The sequence below is a fragment of the Phalacrocorax aristotelis genome, chromosome 5 (assembly GCF_949628215.1).
Source record: "Phalacrocorax aristotelis chromosome 5, bGulAri2.1, whole genome shotgun sequence".
NCBI lineage: Eukaryota > Metazoa > Chordata > Aves > Suliformes > Phalacrocoracidae > Phalacrocorax > Phalacrocorax aristotelis.
In genome coordinates, this window is record NC_134280.1 from 10,488,597 (window position 1) to 10,505,553 (window position 16,957).

The 16,957-nt window shown below is 41.1% G+C and overlaps 1 long non-coding RNA gene across 1 annotated transcript; it reads left to right on the top strand.

The window, feature by feature from the left end:
• Positions 1 to 1,085: 1,085 nt before the first annotated feature.
• Positions 1,086 to 16,427, top strand: LOC142057248 (uncharacterized). Its single transcript, XR_012660592.1, has 5 exons — positions 1,086 to 1,296; positions 1,683 to 1,840; positions 12,132 to 12,406; positions 13,873 to 13,998; positions 14,596 to 16,427. It is a non-coding gene; the product is annotated as an uncharacterized LOC142057248 (long non-coding RNA).
• Positions 16,428 to 16,957: the final 530 nt, after the last annotated feature.

Here is a 16,957-nt window from a genome sequence, read left to right on the forward strand (position 1 = left end):
AAGTTTTCTATTTCTTTTTATTGAATCAGGCCAAAGAATTAAGTCAAAGCTGCATAAGTGTACCTAGGTAAGCAACAGAAAATGCCTTGCTCTTACAGTCTTCCTATCTCTAACTGCACCCAGCAGTGACAGACTATTTTCCACTTCTAACATCTTTTCCATAATCAATCTCTATTGTTTGCATTCATAGTCTTTACATATAGCCCTGGGTTTTTTTCTGGATGTAACCCATTAGCCATACTGAGTGTACTTTTGTTCATTAAATATGGTGAAAATGCCAGCATCAAGTAATTAGGCTGGAAGGAACTACCTGACATGCTGAATGAGAAGAGTTGATGATCCATCTGGTCCGGTCCTCTCTGCCTAATAAACTGCTGGTGCTTCCATTGCAGAGAATGAGGGATGCTGTAATTACTGACTGCTTTTCAAGCTGTTCTACATTCTTTTAAGCTAGGTGAAAGAGATGAGATTTTCCAGGCTCTGTCTGAAGGAACATAGGGCAGTAGTGCTGGGAAAATGAATGTGAGGAAGGCTTTCTCTCTAGAGCAGAAGCGGGAGGAAGATGCTGAAGGGGAAATATGCACAAAGAATGACGCCATTGCTTAGGCTGGTGTTGCTGGAGTCTTGATGTGCTTAAAACACTCCCTTGGGCGGGATATAAAGATGCACAGGATGGCATCAAGCAGCAATCTGCACTAGGGGCCAGGCTTGCTTCTGATTTAATCAAGTGGCCATTTTAACACTTAATGCAATAGGAATGCAGCATCTTCTGGTCTATTAGAAGAACTCCTGACAATGGCAGTGGTAGCATAGTGTCCCATGGGACACAAGCGTTATGGGCAAATATTTCCCTCCTGTCCTTTACAGCACATTAAAATGTGTAAGATTTAGAAGAGCTATGGCAAATACACGGGCACCTCGCAGAGATTTCCCGGGCCTGCGGTACAGGTTCCCTTCCTTAACAGCAGATGGCAGTGAAGTTAAACAAATGCATAGAAATCGAGAAAAATGTGTTTTGCCTGCGGATGGTGTTGCTGCAGAGAGCTCATGGAGCTCCGTGCATATTCAGACAGTGCAAGGTTCATTTCCAGTGCACAGATCAGCCGTGGCACATTCAGGTAGCAGAAAATATTAATTCATCCATAGCTGTTTGTAATCCAAGTCATGTTTCTTTTGTTTGTGATGGTTTTGATCATAGAAACAGTAGAACAGCTAGAATCTGTTACCATTTCTTTCTTACATCCATATTTAAAACCTATGCATATCTGAACAGATGAGGATGAAGCTCAGTTTCAAGTGAGTAAACTTTTATTCTTTATTACATATCTTGTGCTGCATCTGAGAGAACAAAGATAGAGCACCATGGGTTGCTTTGAAACTTTTATAATGCCAATTTCTTTTTACCTCAAAAAAGCTGCGTGAAAGGGTTAATAAGATCTCGGTTTAAAGCCACAAGAACAAAGAGACTGAGAGTAAACTTTTACAGCCCTGCCTCACACTTTACATTAGTCTCACTTCTGGTGGAAGGATGGGAGAGGGGAATGTTTGTTTTCCAATTTCCAGCAGGCAAATGATGGACATGCCAGTATAGAGATTTGATTGCAACTTTTAAGTTCCTTGCATAAATTAAAAATGGGTGAAAAGATATTAGGGATGCCTACTTAATGCTATTAATATCTTAGGTTCATAGCAGTATCATGAAAAAACCATGCTTGTGGAGTTTGTGATTTCCAGTCAGATGCTTGCCCATCAAATACAGTATCGATTTCCCTTATTTACTGCTCAGTGTTTGATCCACCTGAGGAAACCCAGCATGACTCTACCTCCATCAGATACCAAGGTAATTACTCAATCCTGTATGATTATGCAAAGCACTCAAAGAGGCCCAGATCTTGATTTCAAAACCTGTTCAAGACATTAGCAAGCCCTGGCTGAAGTCCTTGGCTATTAACAGTGCTGATCTGAATGTCAATACCGTGATAGCAGAAGGAGAGGAACCTTTCCTGTCCCCCTCTTTCAGACCATTAACTCTCTGCAGCACAGAGTTGGGCTCTGCAGCCCAGTTCCTGAGAGGGGTACTGAGCCGGTGGGACTGCTCAGAGAAGAGAGGGCTTCAGGGCTGCTCTCAAGAGTTTGATTGCCCTTATCGTAGCATGCCTAACTACATATTTTCTTTTCAAGCTCATATTTACATGTACTAGAGTCTGAATATGCTTTTAATCTTCCAGTTTTATTAGAATTTTTGGTTAAAAAATGTGCATGACACCCCAGTAGACATATTTATAACAAGCAAGGGCACAAGTTTCAATCACTTGTGAAGAAGCAGCCCTTCTAAATCTGTCAATCAGTCCATGCACAAAATGCACAGAGCATCAACTACTTTTTAGGTTATTTACTGTGAGTTATGTATCTGCCAATAAATCTAAAATGCAGGTCAAAGAATATGTAGCTCAAGTAAATCCATAAACGTAGCAGAAAAGCTTCACTAACTACCTCAGATTGCCAAAGCTGAGGTCATTTCCTTGTTGTGAAAAATACTGAGGTCGATAAATTATTTTTATCACCTCTGGGGCAATGCAAACAGTTTCCCACAGATGCTGAAAGTATGATATGTTTTTTATTTAATATCAGAACACCACTTTTACACAGCTCTTAAAATATGAGGTCCAAGATTCTGCTTGTGCTTTAAGGCCCCAATTCAGCAACATATTAAAACAGATGCTTCGGGTCCTGACATTAAACACGTGCCAAAGTGCTTTGTTGCATAGTCATAGATTGCTGAATTGGAGCCTAAAGGCTAAATCTTTCTCCCATGAAACTCGGAATTTTCCTTCCATTTTTCTTCAAGGAAAACAAAGTATTTATTCAAATATGATAGAAATAAACATTTTAAAACATTTGAAAAGGCCTGTCTTTCAGAGATTACTGGGTGAGCAACAGCTCTGGAGGTAAACCTTGGACAAAAGTTGATGTAATGTTTTTTGCAACAGTTTGACCGGTGTTTATTTCAGGTTTAGTTAGCATTGTTTCCACAAAGAAAATAAAAATACATTGAACATGTAAAGCACATAAGCATGAATGGTGAACATCCTACAGAGAACTTTGGAGAAAACACCACTGAATTAACTTACAGTACATTTGTTAAACATGAGCAGCTCTAATAATGACATTTCATTTAACAATGCCCTTTGTCTTTTCAGTTCATCAGTTACCTATTTCAGTAATGAACTGCAGTCATACCATTCTGATTTTCTCCTAATGTAAAGGCTGAGATCACTTCACTTGCAGTGGAGCGTGATGCTATTATTCTGTTTGTGGCTTAGGAAAAAAGCTATAGAATATATCACAATTGTAATTGGCTAACAAATACTAAAGTCTGTGATCAGTAAGGATACCAATAATTTTGTTTAGCTTTCAATGGGAACAAGTAAAATTAAAAAAAAAGAAAAGGAAAGAAAGAAACTGTTGAAAATGCTCAGCGTTTCTATTTCATGAGGAGAGCAGTAAGTATTCAGCTGGGGAAAAAAAATGAGCCATGAATTAAACGTTACTTTAATTTTTTATCAACAGTCCATCAGTTAGGATGAATAATCTCAGTTGCAAAAATAAAATGGAGTTGCCAGCACTATTTAAGGAGGATTTTCTAAAGAACTACAGGAAGTCAGATTAACTGGATAATATCCCACTTTGCACTATGTAAACACCAGGCAGATAAAAATACCATAGGTCTACTTGATATGATCCATAAGTCTTACCAGGGATAATGAAGCTTACTTTCACTCATTTGCCTACCTTTTTGGGGGGTTTCTTAAATTTCAAGGGCTTTTTCATTGCCTTTCTAGCTGCATGAGAAACATTTGAACCAGGATGCTGTTTTCACTTTTCTATTCACAGTGATCCATTCAACGTATTTTTAGAGCTCACCAAAACCATTTAATTAGCAGAGGCTGGTGTTCAGCACATCATAATCTTTTCCGAACTGAACCAAGTCTGCCCAATTTCCAATAGATCTTTGGAAAACTGCTTTTCACTGTGTGCTGCATCTATAGATCTCTCTCAATTACCCACAGTAAATTTAGGCATTGTACAAGAGCAAATTTTACAGTCCATGAAGAGATGAAGTGAAATCTAGATGAAATTCATTGTGACAGATTCTCAGTTAGTGCCCTGATGTGTCTGTATTACAGAAGATAGACATTCTATTAGCATGGAAGCTCCCATAATGGACTGTGAATCATTTCAGGTAATAGAGATGCCAACTGGAATGACTGAAAAGCACTATTGAATTCCATTAGAGCTCTTTGTTTTTAAATCAGTCATTTCTTTGTGAATATCCAACTATATACTTCTTGACCCTAGCTGAGAGTAATAATTGTGAACTAATATTACAAAACATTAATCTGAGTTACTGTTCAATTAATGTTTCTGTTCGAAGGTTATTTTTGTGCTGCAAATGTGAAGGAGACTGTGGCTTGTATTACAAATATGTATTTGGACTTGAGCTAGTGCAGAATGCAATTTCCAGTTATATTTCTGTCTGCACTGTATTCAGTCTCATCTCATTAGCTGTAAGAAAACTCGGGTATTGGCTTTTCTTTTTCTGAAGTCATTCTACCAGAATAAAATAACTATAATCAACAAATCCATAAAGATAAACATTTTTATAAGAAATGCCACAAATAGTCTTCTTTCATTTAGGTGCTTGGTTAATTATCAGCAAAATAACTAACACCATATCCTGTTACCCAAACAGCCCCACCTTATCTATCAATCATGTACGATTTATCAGACTTGATAATTGCCTGGATAATTAACACAGAATTTAGGTTTAGTCAGTGTGCTGAAACCTCAGAAATGCCTGCATAATTGCCATTTGTGTAGTAGATGAAGTTATGAATAATTCTTTTTCACATAAATATGAAGGCTGGCTTGCAGGCAGCGCATATTTCCTCACCCATTGCCATTAATGCAGATATGTCATACAAGCGGTATGGCGTTGCCACATGTTAACTATATGTGTATAGTCAAAGTAATAAAAACACATATCTATAAAAGAAGGAAAAAAAATCTTTCCCTTTGTTTATAAGTACCACAGCTTCTTTCCTGAGGAAGTACAGAAGGAAGATTGAAGGAAAATTAGTCTATTCAGTACAGTGGCAACCGGATTTGAATCTCTGTAGTATTCTCACATAAATCCTTTGGGAAGACTTTAAAAAAAGTAGGCTCTATATCTTCTGTCTACGATCATCTATCTTCACATCAGAACAAGCAACATTATCCTTATATGCTAGAGTATCTGTGTCTACAGCTTGAAAATGAGACTCTCCTTAATGTTGTAATGACAGGTGTAAGATTAACTTTGTTAGGTGTCTAGCCACTCATGCAAACTAAATTAAATTAATGGAACAAATTTCTCTCATAATTAAGATAAAAATTCATGTCAGCTGTAACCTTGCTGTACACTAATTATATACAAATGATTTATCATCTGCTTCGCCCAGAATATTAATCCTCAACTCATTGATAACTGCAGCCAGTGTTAAGAGATGAGAGTTGATTAACTATGACAGATTGGGCGACCACAGTACCAAGTGCCTGAACAACCAGTGAAACCCATAATATTCAAATAGCACTTCTTATTTAAAAATGCATTCCCATGGAAACAGATGCATGTTTAATGAGGGATATGGAGATTATTTCAATAATGACTGATATTGGAACAGTGGGCAGAACTAATCAATAATAATTAAGCCCTTAGCCTGGTTAAGATACTGTTCTATAAAGCAGGTTGTATACACAGTAGTGAGATACTAGTTTGGGCCATGTTACATATAATGTCTTCATGCATTGTTGTTGCTTACTTATTTTTCCTACTGCAGAAGGTATGGCATAGTTCACACATATTACAAAACCAATAGTCTAGTTTTGGCTCCCACCAGCTCTAATAAAAAGAAGAAACTGATGCTGCCAACAGCCCTTTGAAAGTCCAAATGGAAAGTCCTGTGATAATTATGCTCTGAGAAATGGTACGTCTTTATGAAAATGTTGTTCTACAAAAAAACCCACAACCCAAACAACAAACAAAACCCAAGAACTCTTGAAGCATCATCTGTTAAACAGGTCACTGTTTGATGTCTTGGAATGTGACGTTATACTTTTACTTTAAATTACAATTACTAAAATTAACTTGTGAAACCTTTAAAAAAAAAGCTATTAGTCTATATTTTTTTTAAGTAGCTGATATGTATTTTTGGGAAGATTGTCAGTTAATAATGTATCCTTTAATGACTAAAAAATATGCAAAATCCCAGACATGTTGAAGAATTACAGTTCTGGGCATGGGGTTTTTTTGGTATTAATTCTGTCTCCTGAGGAGAGCTTTTTCATACTAATTGCTCACTGAGACTCCAAGAATACCTGTCAGAATGAAGACAAAACCCCAGTCTTGTACCTAGGCACTAATAAGGCACAACCAGCAAGCTGAATGAACTAAGTAATATTGCTGTAAATGAATTAGTTTCCTGAAAAGTTGGTGTGTCTGAAGCCTAGTTACGTGTGGAAAGAAAACCTAATTGCTAATATAAAACTGAAGGCAATTATTAAGTTAACACAGAGCGTGAAGCTGTTATTCACACTGGTAAGCTGGGACGAGCCATGTTAAATACTGCTTCATTTACTGCATCAGGGGTACAGCCTGGTCTTCAGAATACTCCAATGGCCAAGAGAGCTGGAGAGAGGTTCCCAGAGCTCCCCTCCTAACCAGGCACTGCAGTCACAACTCAAAGCCTTCCTGTTGACCAAAGTACTGTGATTCTGACATAAAGGAACAAAATCAAAGAAATTGGCTCCTACCCTATGGCTGCTCGGTGACTGGATTTTAAGAGAGCCAACCCTTCTCAGTCTGCTAATTCTTAGTATGACAACACCTATCCCTTTGGAAGTGGAATGGCTAATTTCACATAGGCTATACCAGGATTATGTTTTAAATGAGAGTTTGAGCCTTTTCCAGAGCTCACATGTTCCTTGATATCCACTCAACACCTGCCACAAGTGTTCCTGTACAGGTAGCTCCAAAGCTTGGCTTGGATGAAAATTTGAGCTCCTACTATTGACTATAGAGCCAGCTGCATGCCAGCTCACCGCAGAGACGGGCTGGACACAACAGATGGTGTGCTGCAGGTTTGTCAGTGCATTGTAGTGACATTGCGGGCTGGTATTGAGCGGACAAACCAGCCTGCCCTCTGGAAATTGCACACAGCCTGGGCTTCAGCTGCCCAGAGGAAAAGAAGAACCAAAACACCAGAGCCCAGCCATTCCAGCACTGGCAGTCTCGACACCTAGATGACAGATCAGGGGCTGCTTTCTACCTGCCAGTATAGACTCAGCCTCTCAGAAAAATATTTGAGTCACCAGCCTATGAAGTAAATATTCTGTTTCATAATAATGGTCCTTTTCAGCCTCCAGTCCCATGAGGGTCTTTTTTTTTTAGCCTTTGTCTTCTGTTCTTCAACAGAAATTAAAGTCCCACTTAAACAAAAGAGAAAATATGAACTTTATGGGAAATAAAAATTCAAACATTTCTTTCTCAACATTTCTAGCTATTTCAGAGCTAATTGCCTTTGAATTTGCAAATGCAGATAATGAGAAGAATCGTATGTATATGGAATTGAAGACAATATGTGCAAAGCAAGTCAAGTACTTGATATCCAATTTAACTTGGAGTTGGATATCAACTTTAAATAAGCAAAAAGGCCATAAGTTCTTTTCATCATCTTTTCCTTAGGGGATACATATCTGCTATGAACCTAACCAACTACAGTACATCACTGATCCTCTATGCCAGTGCTAATGAATGAACATGTACATGGCAGAACAGAGATGGATCATCGGCACTGCAGGTCTGATGTAACCGCCGGACATTGCCCTACACATTTCTATCAAGATTCAACGAGTGCAAAGGTTTTTGTGTATACTGCCTTTCAGGCCTTTGGCATCACGGCACAGAAGCAATCAGCAGTAAAAATACATTATAATGAAAGCATAAAAGAAGTTCCTCATGTAAAGTGTCTTTTCTGAGCAATTTTTTATGTGGTATGGCATGAAAACCTTCACCTACTAATGCCAACAACATCTAGTAAGTAGGTGAGCTAGACTATGTCTCCACACCAAACTGGTGCACCAGTGGACTGCACCAAAGCAAGCATGTAACAGCCACAGCAGGCTAGGCGGTACTGCAATTTGCAGAAGCACCCTTTCCAGCAAAGCAAGCAGCAGCTCCCACCAATACAACCGTCCCATTCAACACTTTGGCCCTACAGCAGGTAGGATTACATAGCTGCTCTCGTGGTTGGAGTATGTTGCAGCTCAACAGTAGCTACTATTGCTTTTTTTTTTTTTAATTTCTTTCTTCTAATAAAGAAATCCAGGCATGGAAATAGCTACCTGTCTTTCTAGAGCACATAGGACTTAATGGACCAATTTCAGGGGAAATGCCAATGTGGAAGGCAGTTGCACCCTTTGCTTAGGAAAAGTAGTGAACTAAAAAGAAAGTAGCACTCGTTAGAGAGGAGGCACGCAGTCATTTAGCACATCTTTTCTAGCAGAAACTCAGCATGGACGTCTGGCAGTGATAGTGTCTAAATCCAGCCTTCTGGGAAAGGCTAAAACAGGTCTATATTGATTAGCTACTTTGGCTAACTGCTCGAGGTAGGAATTAGGAACACACTGGTAGCCCTCATTGCTATCAGTTAGAGTAATAGCTGAAAGAAAATACACCACCTTTGATAGATTTCCTCCAGTTTAACAGACACAAGGAGAAGCAGATGCCAAAACCAGATAGCGTTCTTGTCCTAAATCTCTTTTGCACAATGAATTAGTCTTACCTCAAGCATCTTCTGCCCCCTCAACTCAGAGTAAGAAGCAAGAAGTGGGATTATGCACTGCCATCTGACTTCCCCAGCAGTAACACTTCATTCCATTGATCAGGCTCTGCAAACAATGCAATTATTTCAGAGGAGAGTGCAGTGAGCCCTAGGTTTGCTACTTCCAATTATTACTGAGGAGCATCAAACTACCCAGCCATTTTCCTACAGCCATCTTTAAAAAAGGCAATGATCTCTATGTGCTGCTAACCTAATGAGGGCTGTGTGTGACAGAGTCGTGGATACATTTTCTCACCAGCCTAATGAGGAAGGTGACAGACAGTGAAACAGTTCACACTTGAGTAATTTTCTAGTCATCAGCAACTGCAGCGTTCATGGTAGCAGAACCCAGAGAAGGGACAGAGAGATATACAATAAAAACACACTGGCTCCATTGGCCAGAATAAGTTATCACTGGGATAGAGGTCCTGGGGCAAACTCCCTTAGGAAATTCAAACAAAAAGAGTCAATTTAAGGCATCTCTAGCAGTGCATTCAATTAAAATTAAATTTAAAAAGTAGGATCAGCTGTTGGGCTGTTAGGCCACCTGCCCAAAGGAAGAAAAAAATTAGAGATGTAACGAACCTTTACTCCCGATGTCTGCAAGCTGCTCGCAAATGACTGAATAGTACCGGCTTCTCACTACCGTCCATTCAGCATGAAGTCCAGTTCTCCTTCTTTGCCTCCCACCCCAAGAAGAAGAAAACCAGCAGCAGATAGCTCATTATCCATATTGACAGCAAGTGTTTGCATGAAAAATGCTGTCCTTCTTACATTTTTAACATACTGGCAACTTCTTCCAGTGAAATTGTTATTTCTCAAGGGAATGTTACGATGAGCCAAGCCTTGGAACAGCCACTGGCACAGGCTCCAGGATTGATACCATGAGGAAATAGCAAAAGCTGTGCAGAGCTATGCAGTTCTCCGAGCAGTATGTTACTGCACCCCAGCACCTCCCACTGCCCTGATGGTCAGGTATAGGAGTGGAGAAGAGCTACAGCCCAGGTGCAAGGGAAAGAGTCCTTCCCAAAGATGGAATAACCAACCAGTCCAAGGACTGTTTCACCTTCCAATGGTGTGATCCAGATCTTGAAAGGAAGAGAAGTCACATCAGACCTTCTTATCCCTTCTTGATCCCTCTTCTTGGATACTGCAGTTTTAACCAGTGACAAAATATTGCGGCTGCCTCCCTTCCTTCTTCTCTCAGACGAAGAGAGAAGACATTTGATGCTTCTGGGACAAATAAAGCATCAGCTGCACACGGTCCACCCACCTAACCCCAGAGCTGTCCCCCTGTGGACTGGCCTGACTCCCTAAACAGAAGGGATCTTAGGAAATGAATAGTCTTGTGGTTCCTCACCTGGATCCTTCTGCTGTGGCCCTTCCTGCCATGTGTGGGAGCCAACATGTGGGCAGAGGGACAAGCCCTGTTTGCTTTCTAGCTGTGCTGGAGTCATTTCACGGAGAGCTGTGGACACACTTTGGAGACGCAGCAATTAGGTATGGTAGAGCTCATGCTGCCCTTCCAGATCCGGTGCTGCTCTGCAGGCAGCAATCATCTCCCTTGCTGCTTCAGCACAGCTCCTTCTTTGAGCTCCTCTGTGGGAGCTGGATGATGCCAAAAATGCCTAAACTCACCTCCTGCTGCACCTGGGACAAGTACACGGGCTAGAGGGTGGATCAAAATACCTTCCAATGATCACAGCAGCAACAGATGAGCAATTAAATCCTACCCTGCAAGAGCTGTCCATAACCCCTGGACAGAGCACACATCGCGGTCTCTTCCACTGAGGGTAGAGCAGCTCTCTGGCAGAGCTTTGGCGTAGTGTTGATTAGCTAATTCTCACAATCTCTCCATAAGTCATTTCTGTGCCAGCTTTGCAGGCTGATGTGGAAGTGAATGACTTGCCAGGAGTCACCACAGGCACAGATGCAGTTAGCCAGGAACGGAACTCACACGTCTCAGCTCTGATCTTCAGCTTTGGCTGCTCGACCAAAACCTGTTTATCCAAGCTCACTGTGAGCTTGGATGAACTCTTGTTTTCTCTGATGTTTCTCCTTGCGTGTGTGAAAGCATTCCCTTTGGCTTGTGACAGAAGGCCTGCGGTTCAGGAGGTAACTGGGCTCTGAGTCAGGTGCCTCTGTTCTTCTACCATGTCTGCTACTGCTTCCCTGCAGGACCTAAGGAAAGGCATTTAAACTCATTGAATCACACGTGTCATGTTGGAAGAACCCAAAATTGCTTCTAAAACGTTGTTGTGTCAGCGCAGCGTAGTGCAGGGCAGTGCAGTTCAGGGCTGTGCTTATTTGTTCCTGGCTGGCTCTGGATCTGAATCCCCTGGCCTGGGCTTTGTGGTCCACTGAGCTTCGCTCTACTTCTGGCCAGAGTCAGGCATCCCTTGACCGCATCCCACACACAGAGCAGCCATGCACAATCTGTGCATACTCTATTTTCTTCTTTTTAAAAACACAAAAGCATTCAGCCAGCGTAAATCCAAACAACCCAGGGTGCATCTTCCTACCAGTCACCTAATAGAGAGGATTGCAGACTCTGCCGCTGTGGCACAACTGGTGCAGCATTTGGGCTTGACTTACAACTGGGATAAGCCAATAAACACTAGGGTTTTCTAAAAGGTGTAAGGGAATTAGGTGCTTTTATCTCCCTGACTTTCACTGGGGCTCAGCATTCAATTCCTTTAGGCTATTTTAAAGACCCCTGTCTAGAAGAAGAAACTGGCTTTTACAGGCACAACACAAACATTAAACTACTTTGAATAACTCTCCATGTGGAACTGCTCATGTGCAATAAAAATGGCAGCGTTTTTCAGTATAAAAAATAATTTACTTCTTGAAATCATAAATCATTCACTTCTTGAATTGTTTGGGTGTCAGGGGATAAACTGTTAAATCCATATTTAGTACCTAACTCAAAGTCCTGCTTGATTTTTGGAAGTACTGCATGCTCTTCACCTGGGAAAACTTGTACATCAGATGCCTCAGATACAAGTGCTTAAATTTGATCTTATATGCTTACATTTAAAAACTCCACCCAACACTTAAGGGTGATCTGCAAAGGAAACTGAAAGTCAGTTAAAAACTCTTCTGAGCATTTTCAAAAATTACACAGTGGAAGGCACTCCAGCTAGAAATGCATTTCAACTAATTTTTCATAAATGTCTTCCTTGTAAAATTCTGCCTTGCTCATGACAGATATCCTAGAACATGATAGCTCTGGCCATGACAGCCATGAGCTGGATCATCCAGCGGAGGCAGGGAGCGAAGAACTGGTCACGTGGTGGGAACCAGCCGGTTGTGTCAGGCACATGGGTCATCAGGACGGGAAAGAGCCCGTGGTGCAGTGCTGCAAAGGCAAGACGTACTGCCCTCATGGTGGGAGATGGGAGATGACAGCACACTGCGTGATCCTCACCATCAACATACTGGATTTGACAAGTCTGCATACCAGGAATCTAACTGCAGACCAGGTAATTTTAATGCCCAGAATGCCGTTCTGAGTGTCTGCATAGAAGTTTGCCCCAGTCTAGATATGGTGCAGCATTTTTAGATGGGCCTTAGTGAAACTTCTGCACTCCCTGTATATAGATGGACACACAGAATCTGCCAAAAAAATGTTCAGCCAACCAGGAAGTGTCAAGAGGATTTTATACAGGAAAAAAGATTTGAAGAAACTGAGTGGTTATGTCAATGTTCATCCTGCTTTGTAGTTCACCTTAACTGATCCTGTATGTGAGCCAAAACCCCCGAGACAAGAAATGTGTGCAAAAGATATAAAGCTGTGAAATGGTGGGACAAATAGCTTCTCTTCCTCTAGTAAAATGAAACAGCAGCTACTTCTGAAAAGAATCCATGTGCCAAATCTGTAAATACGCTCTACCTCTTTTTATGCTGCTGCTATAATTAATGTAAGAACCTTTAAAATTCCTATCTGATACTTACACTTGTTATATCAACATATTTAATTCCAGAGCTACATCTTTTAGCAGGTTCTTTTACTTCATTCAAATCACTAATCGTTTAGATTCTCTCTGAAAGTCTTTCCTCCCTCGCTCCCCACGCATGCTTAACCTAATTAACTATAAATGAGAAAAAATGCTATTCACATAAAAAGAAAATGTTAAACTATAAATTATCCAGTGCTCCCTCCTGAGGCTGGCAACACCTCTCGCAGAAAAGCTCAAATGTTGGTGCAGTGTTCTTGGCTTACTATCCAGTTTCTGCCACCCAAAATCATTTTATACAATAGATTACTCTGCCATTTTGTACATCTGGCAACATTTGCTGATACTAAGTCCTCTCCCGTGTTTTCAAGATTACACGAAGGAGGATTTCCAGGATGATTAATTGGAGAGAGAAAATCATTCTTTTACATTTCAAGGAACATTTGCAGAAGACTAATGGTCATTTATAGAAATATGGCCTCTTTATACCCATTAATGTCTTCCAGTGCTCCCTGTGGGTCACACAATTAACCACCCATTTGTGTTTCTTTGCTGCTGTCGTCCCAAGGCCTCTCGGTTGTCATCATCAGTTGCAAACCTTCTGCTTTGCCATGGCCAGATCAAAAGGCCACCCAAGTCAGTGGAAGTGAGCCGTCTAAGGGACAGGGTTCTTGCTCTATATGGTTCTCCTCAAAATCCACTTTTTTCCAGAGGTTGTCAACTGCACTTTGCCAGATTCCACCCTGACAACCTTTTCCAAATGTATTTGTAAATCCAAATAAAAAGTAGAGAGATCCAATCCTTTATTTTCTCACTCTATTCCCATGGTTTTGTGACTTTATTCATCTCACTCTCCAGTGGTGATGGAAGGGGCATTGCTGTGCCTAGCACAATATTGTTCTGATCCATAGCTAGAGCTCCAGAGTACTCTAGTATTTTATTGTTATTATCATTAGTGTTACATTGTTCATAATGATAACATTCATTTTCAGTGAAACCTGACATAAGGGATCCCTGTCCAGTAACATGCCAAACATGCACCCAGGTACCACATCACATCACGGGCACCACCAGGGATGCTGCGGCCCAAGCAAAGAGTGGCACGAGGCACTTCTGGGGTAAATGACCTTTCCATCACATTTTCTGTGGTTCCTTGCTGTCTGCTCTATCCTCCTGCCACTGCGGGACTTAGCGTCAGCACCCTGAGAGCACTAAGAGGCCTAATGGTCGAGGGATTAATATAACAGAGTATGTTGCCCTATTTTTTTTCCCCTTTTGCCAATGAAAGTAGACAGTGCTTGGGCAAAAGCCTCTTACATGGACATTTTTGTACACCATTTCTTGGAATTGGCATTTAACCAGCTCTTGGTTTCACCCAGCACCAGTCCCATCGCACTGCTCAATGTCTACCCCGCGCAGCTGTCTGTGAGCTCCAAAACAGCTGTAGGTTAAACTGGGAGGGCAAGGTGCTTACAAATGAGGTAGGAAGTATGGGTCATCACACATGAATGGAAATCTTTTCTTTCCTTAGCCTATCATTATCCTTTCTCATTTTGATTTAACAGAAGATTAAAAAAAAAGTACATGTATGTTGAATAAAAGGCATAGTGTTATCAAACTACCCACACATAAATAGTATTGTTTGATAATACCATCCATGCAACGAGCATGGGGTCAGTAAATGAGTTCTCAGTTATTCTGCATCCGTACAACAGGAAGATTTCTCTGCGGTGACCTGACAATGAGGAAGATCATCCTAAGGACTGGAGAACATCCCAATGCTGTCATCTCTCTTCCCCACCAAAAGGCTGCAGCCACATCCCTCGATACCTCCTGTATCCAGAATTCAGACATCACAAGGAAGCTGATGTTGTTTCACACAACGTCCAAATCGCTCACAGGACGCTGGTCCTAAGATGCGTGGTGGTGTCACCTTCTAGTGGAGATGGCTGATGCCTAGAACAACTTCTCTTTCCAGGGAGGTAGAACGGTTACGGCAGTCAGCCAACACCAGGGATGGGTATGTGTTTTGTTGGTTTGTTACAGTTTCCTTTGCTAGCCACGTAACTTGATTCAGGTATTTTATGAAATGCAAAATATCAACACCAGGTTTTTTTGCCCTGGTATCAGAAGAGACATAGGCAAGCATAGAAGAAAATTAAGAGAGAAAAAGCAGAAATGAGGACAACACTGATAAAACCAGGGAGGCATGCTATATCACAAGTAAGTTAAAGAAGAGACAAACTGCTTATCTGCCCATTCCCATTCTCTGAAATTTTCCCCATTTTGATGGTGCTTGGTCACAGCCTGAGAAGAGATGGGTCCTCCAGCTGTGCAGAGACAGTCTCAGACTGAAACAGGAAAGAGAAGTATAACCTACTTGCCATTCCTGAACTCCGTAAAAAGAAACAGAGAGAGGAAAAACTCAGGAACAAACTATTGGCATTTTGCTTTAGCCTTCCGGATAGCAAAACCATCAAGATGTGGATTTCATGAGTGTGTATGCATTACGTGGTTCAGGAAACACCGTTGCCATTGGATAAGTTAGTTGAAAGTATTGTAAGTACACTAGTCTGCTAAAATATCCTTATTAAAGGTATATATAAAGTTGAGGAGAAGGTAGTGTCATCCAATCTTTTATTATTTTAACATTGCTTCAGGATGATTTACACATTTTAGCAGAAAACGCAAAAGCCGTTCCATGTACATTCCTTCAGATTTTTACCTTAACTTTCCCGCAGGAAGCCCTGTGCTCTTTTCTGTGGTCACTCAGAAGGCTGACTCAGGACCACAGCACCTTGCAGGCAGCTCCCCATCAAACCTATCCATCCTGTCCTCTTCCCACAGCCTCCCTCACAGTTCATACCTGAATTTTGTGTTCCCTGGTCTCTGACGGTGCCGTATCCATTTCCTCTCTCCTATTTCCCTGCTGAGACACTGAGCACATTCCCACAACCCCTCGCCAAGGCAGCACCCGCCAGTCCTGCATCTTTCCACATACCCCCAGCTTCCAATGCCCACACAAATCCCAACCGCTTCCTTTCCTGCTCACTGCCGAGAGCCCCTTTCATCAATGGGTTTGCAGGAATACAGCCGCTAAGAATTTTAGTTAATTGGTACTAATTATAGTTAACTGTAATTAGGGGCACATTCACAGTGGGGAGGCAGGGCTGAAGGAGGAGAAATAGAATTCAGTACACTCTCGACTCTGCACACACACTTAGCTGAGCAGGGTTAATAAGAGTATCAGTCTGGTTCCCAAGCACACAAGAGGTAAATAGAAGCCATTTTTCATGTTTTATTCTGCAGAGTACAGTTTTACCATGGCCCGTTTTACAAGTGAAGTAAATGAGTCATAGAAAAATCGAGTAGCTTGACCAAGGCTTTGCAGTAAGACATCGGCAACATAGAGCACTGGAGTAACTACTTTCCAGCCCATTTGATCCTCATGAGAATAAAATCTTGCATTGTTGTTGTTGTTGTTGTTGTTGTTGTTGTTGTTATTATTATTGCTGTGTAATATCTACCCTTATCTCCAGCAGGAGAAATTTTAGGCTAAGGTGTGGCACAGCTGCAAAACTGAATTTTAATTAGTCAATCCTTAATCCCTGATTAGGGAAACACAGCAAGAAGAAAATATCTGAGAGAAAATAAGCTTCTGTCAGAAACAAAAATATCATTTGTGAGGCCAACGTCCTGCATCAACTCACAATTGATAAGATTCAGTAAGCAGCAGTGGAAAAATATTAGAAAGTCTATTAGGAGACACTTAGGTGAATATTGTGTTCCAACCTTTGAAATCCAAGCTGTGCTTTAAGATTGTAACTATCTTTTTGCTCCAGAATAAAAAAAAAAAAATTGAAAGGCATGACTATTAAGCAAGGATAAAGGTTGAGTCATAAGCAAATGTCATGTTATAGATTTACCTACCAACAAGAAGCCAGCGGGGTTCAGGTCAGAGGTTAATGAAAGACATCCAAAGGTCATTCAGTGATTATGTGAGAGCATGAGTTTAATAGGGCACGGGGACGACAGACACTGACAGAAGATTTATACCAGAGGTGATGACACCGCTAC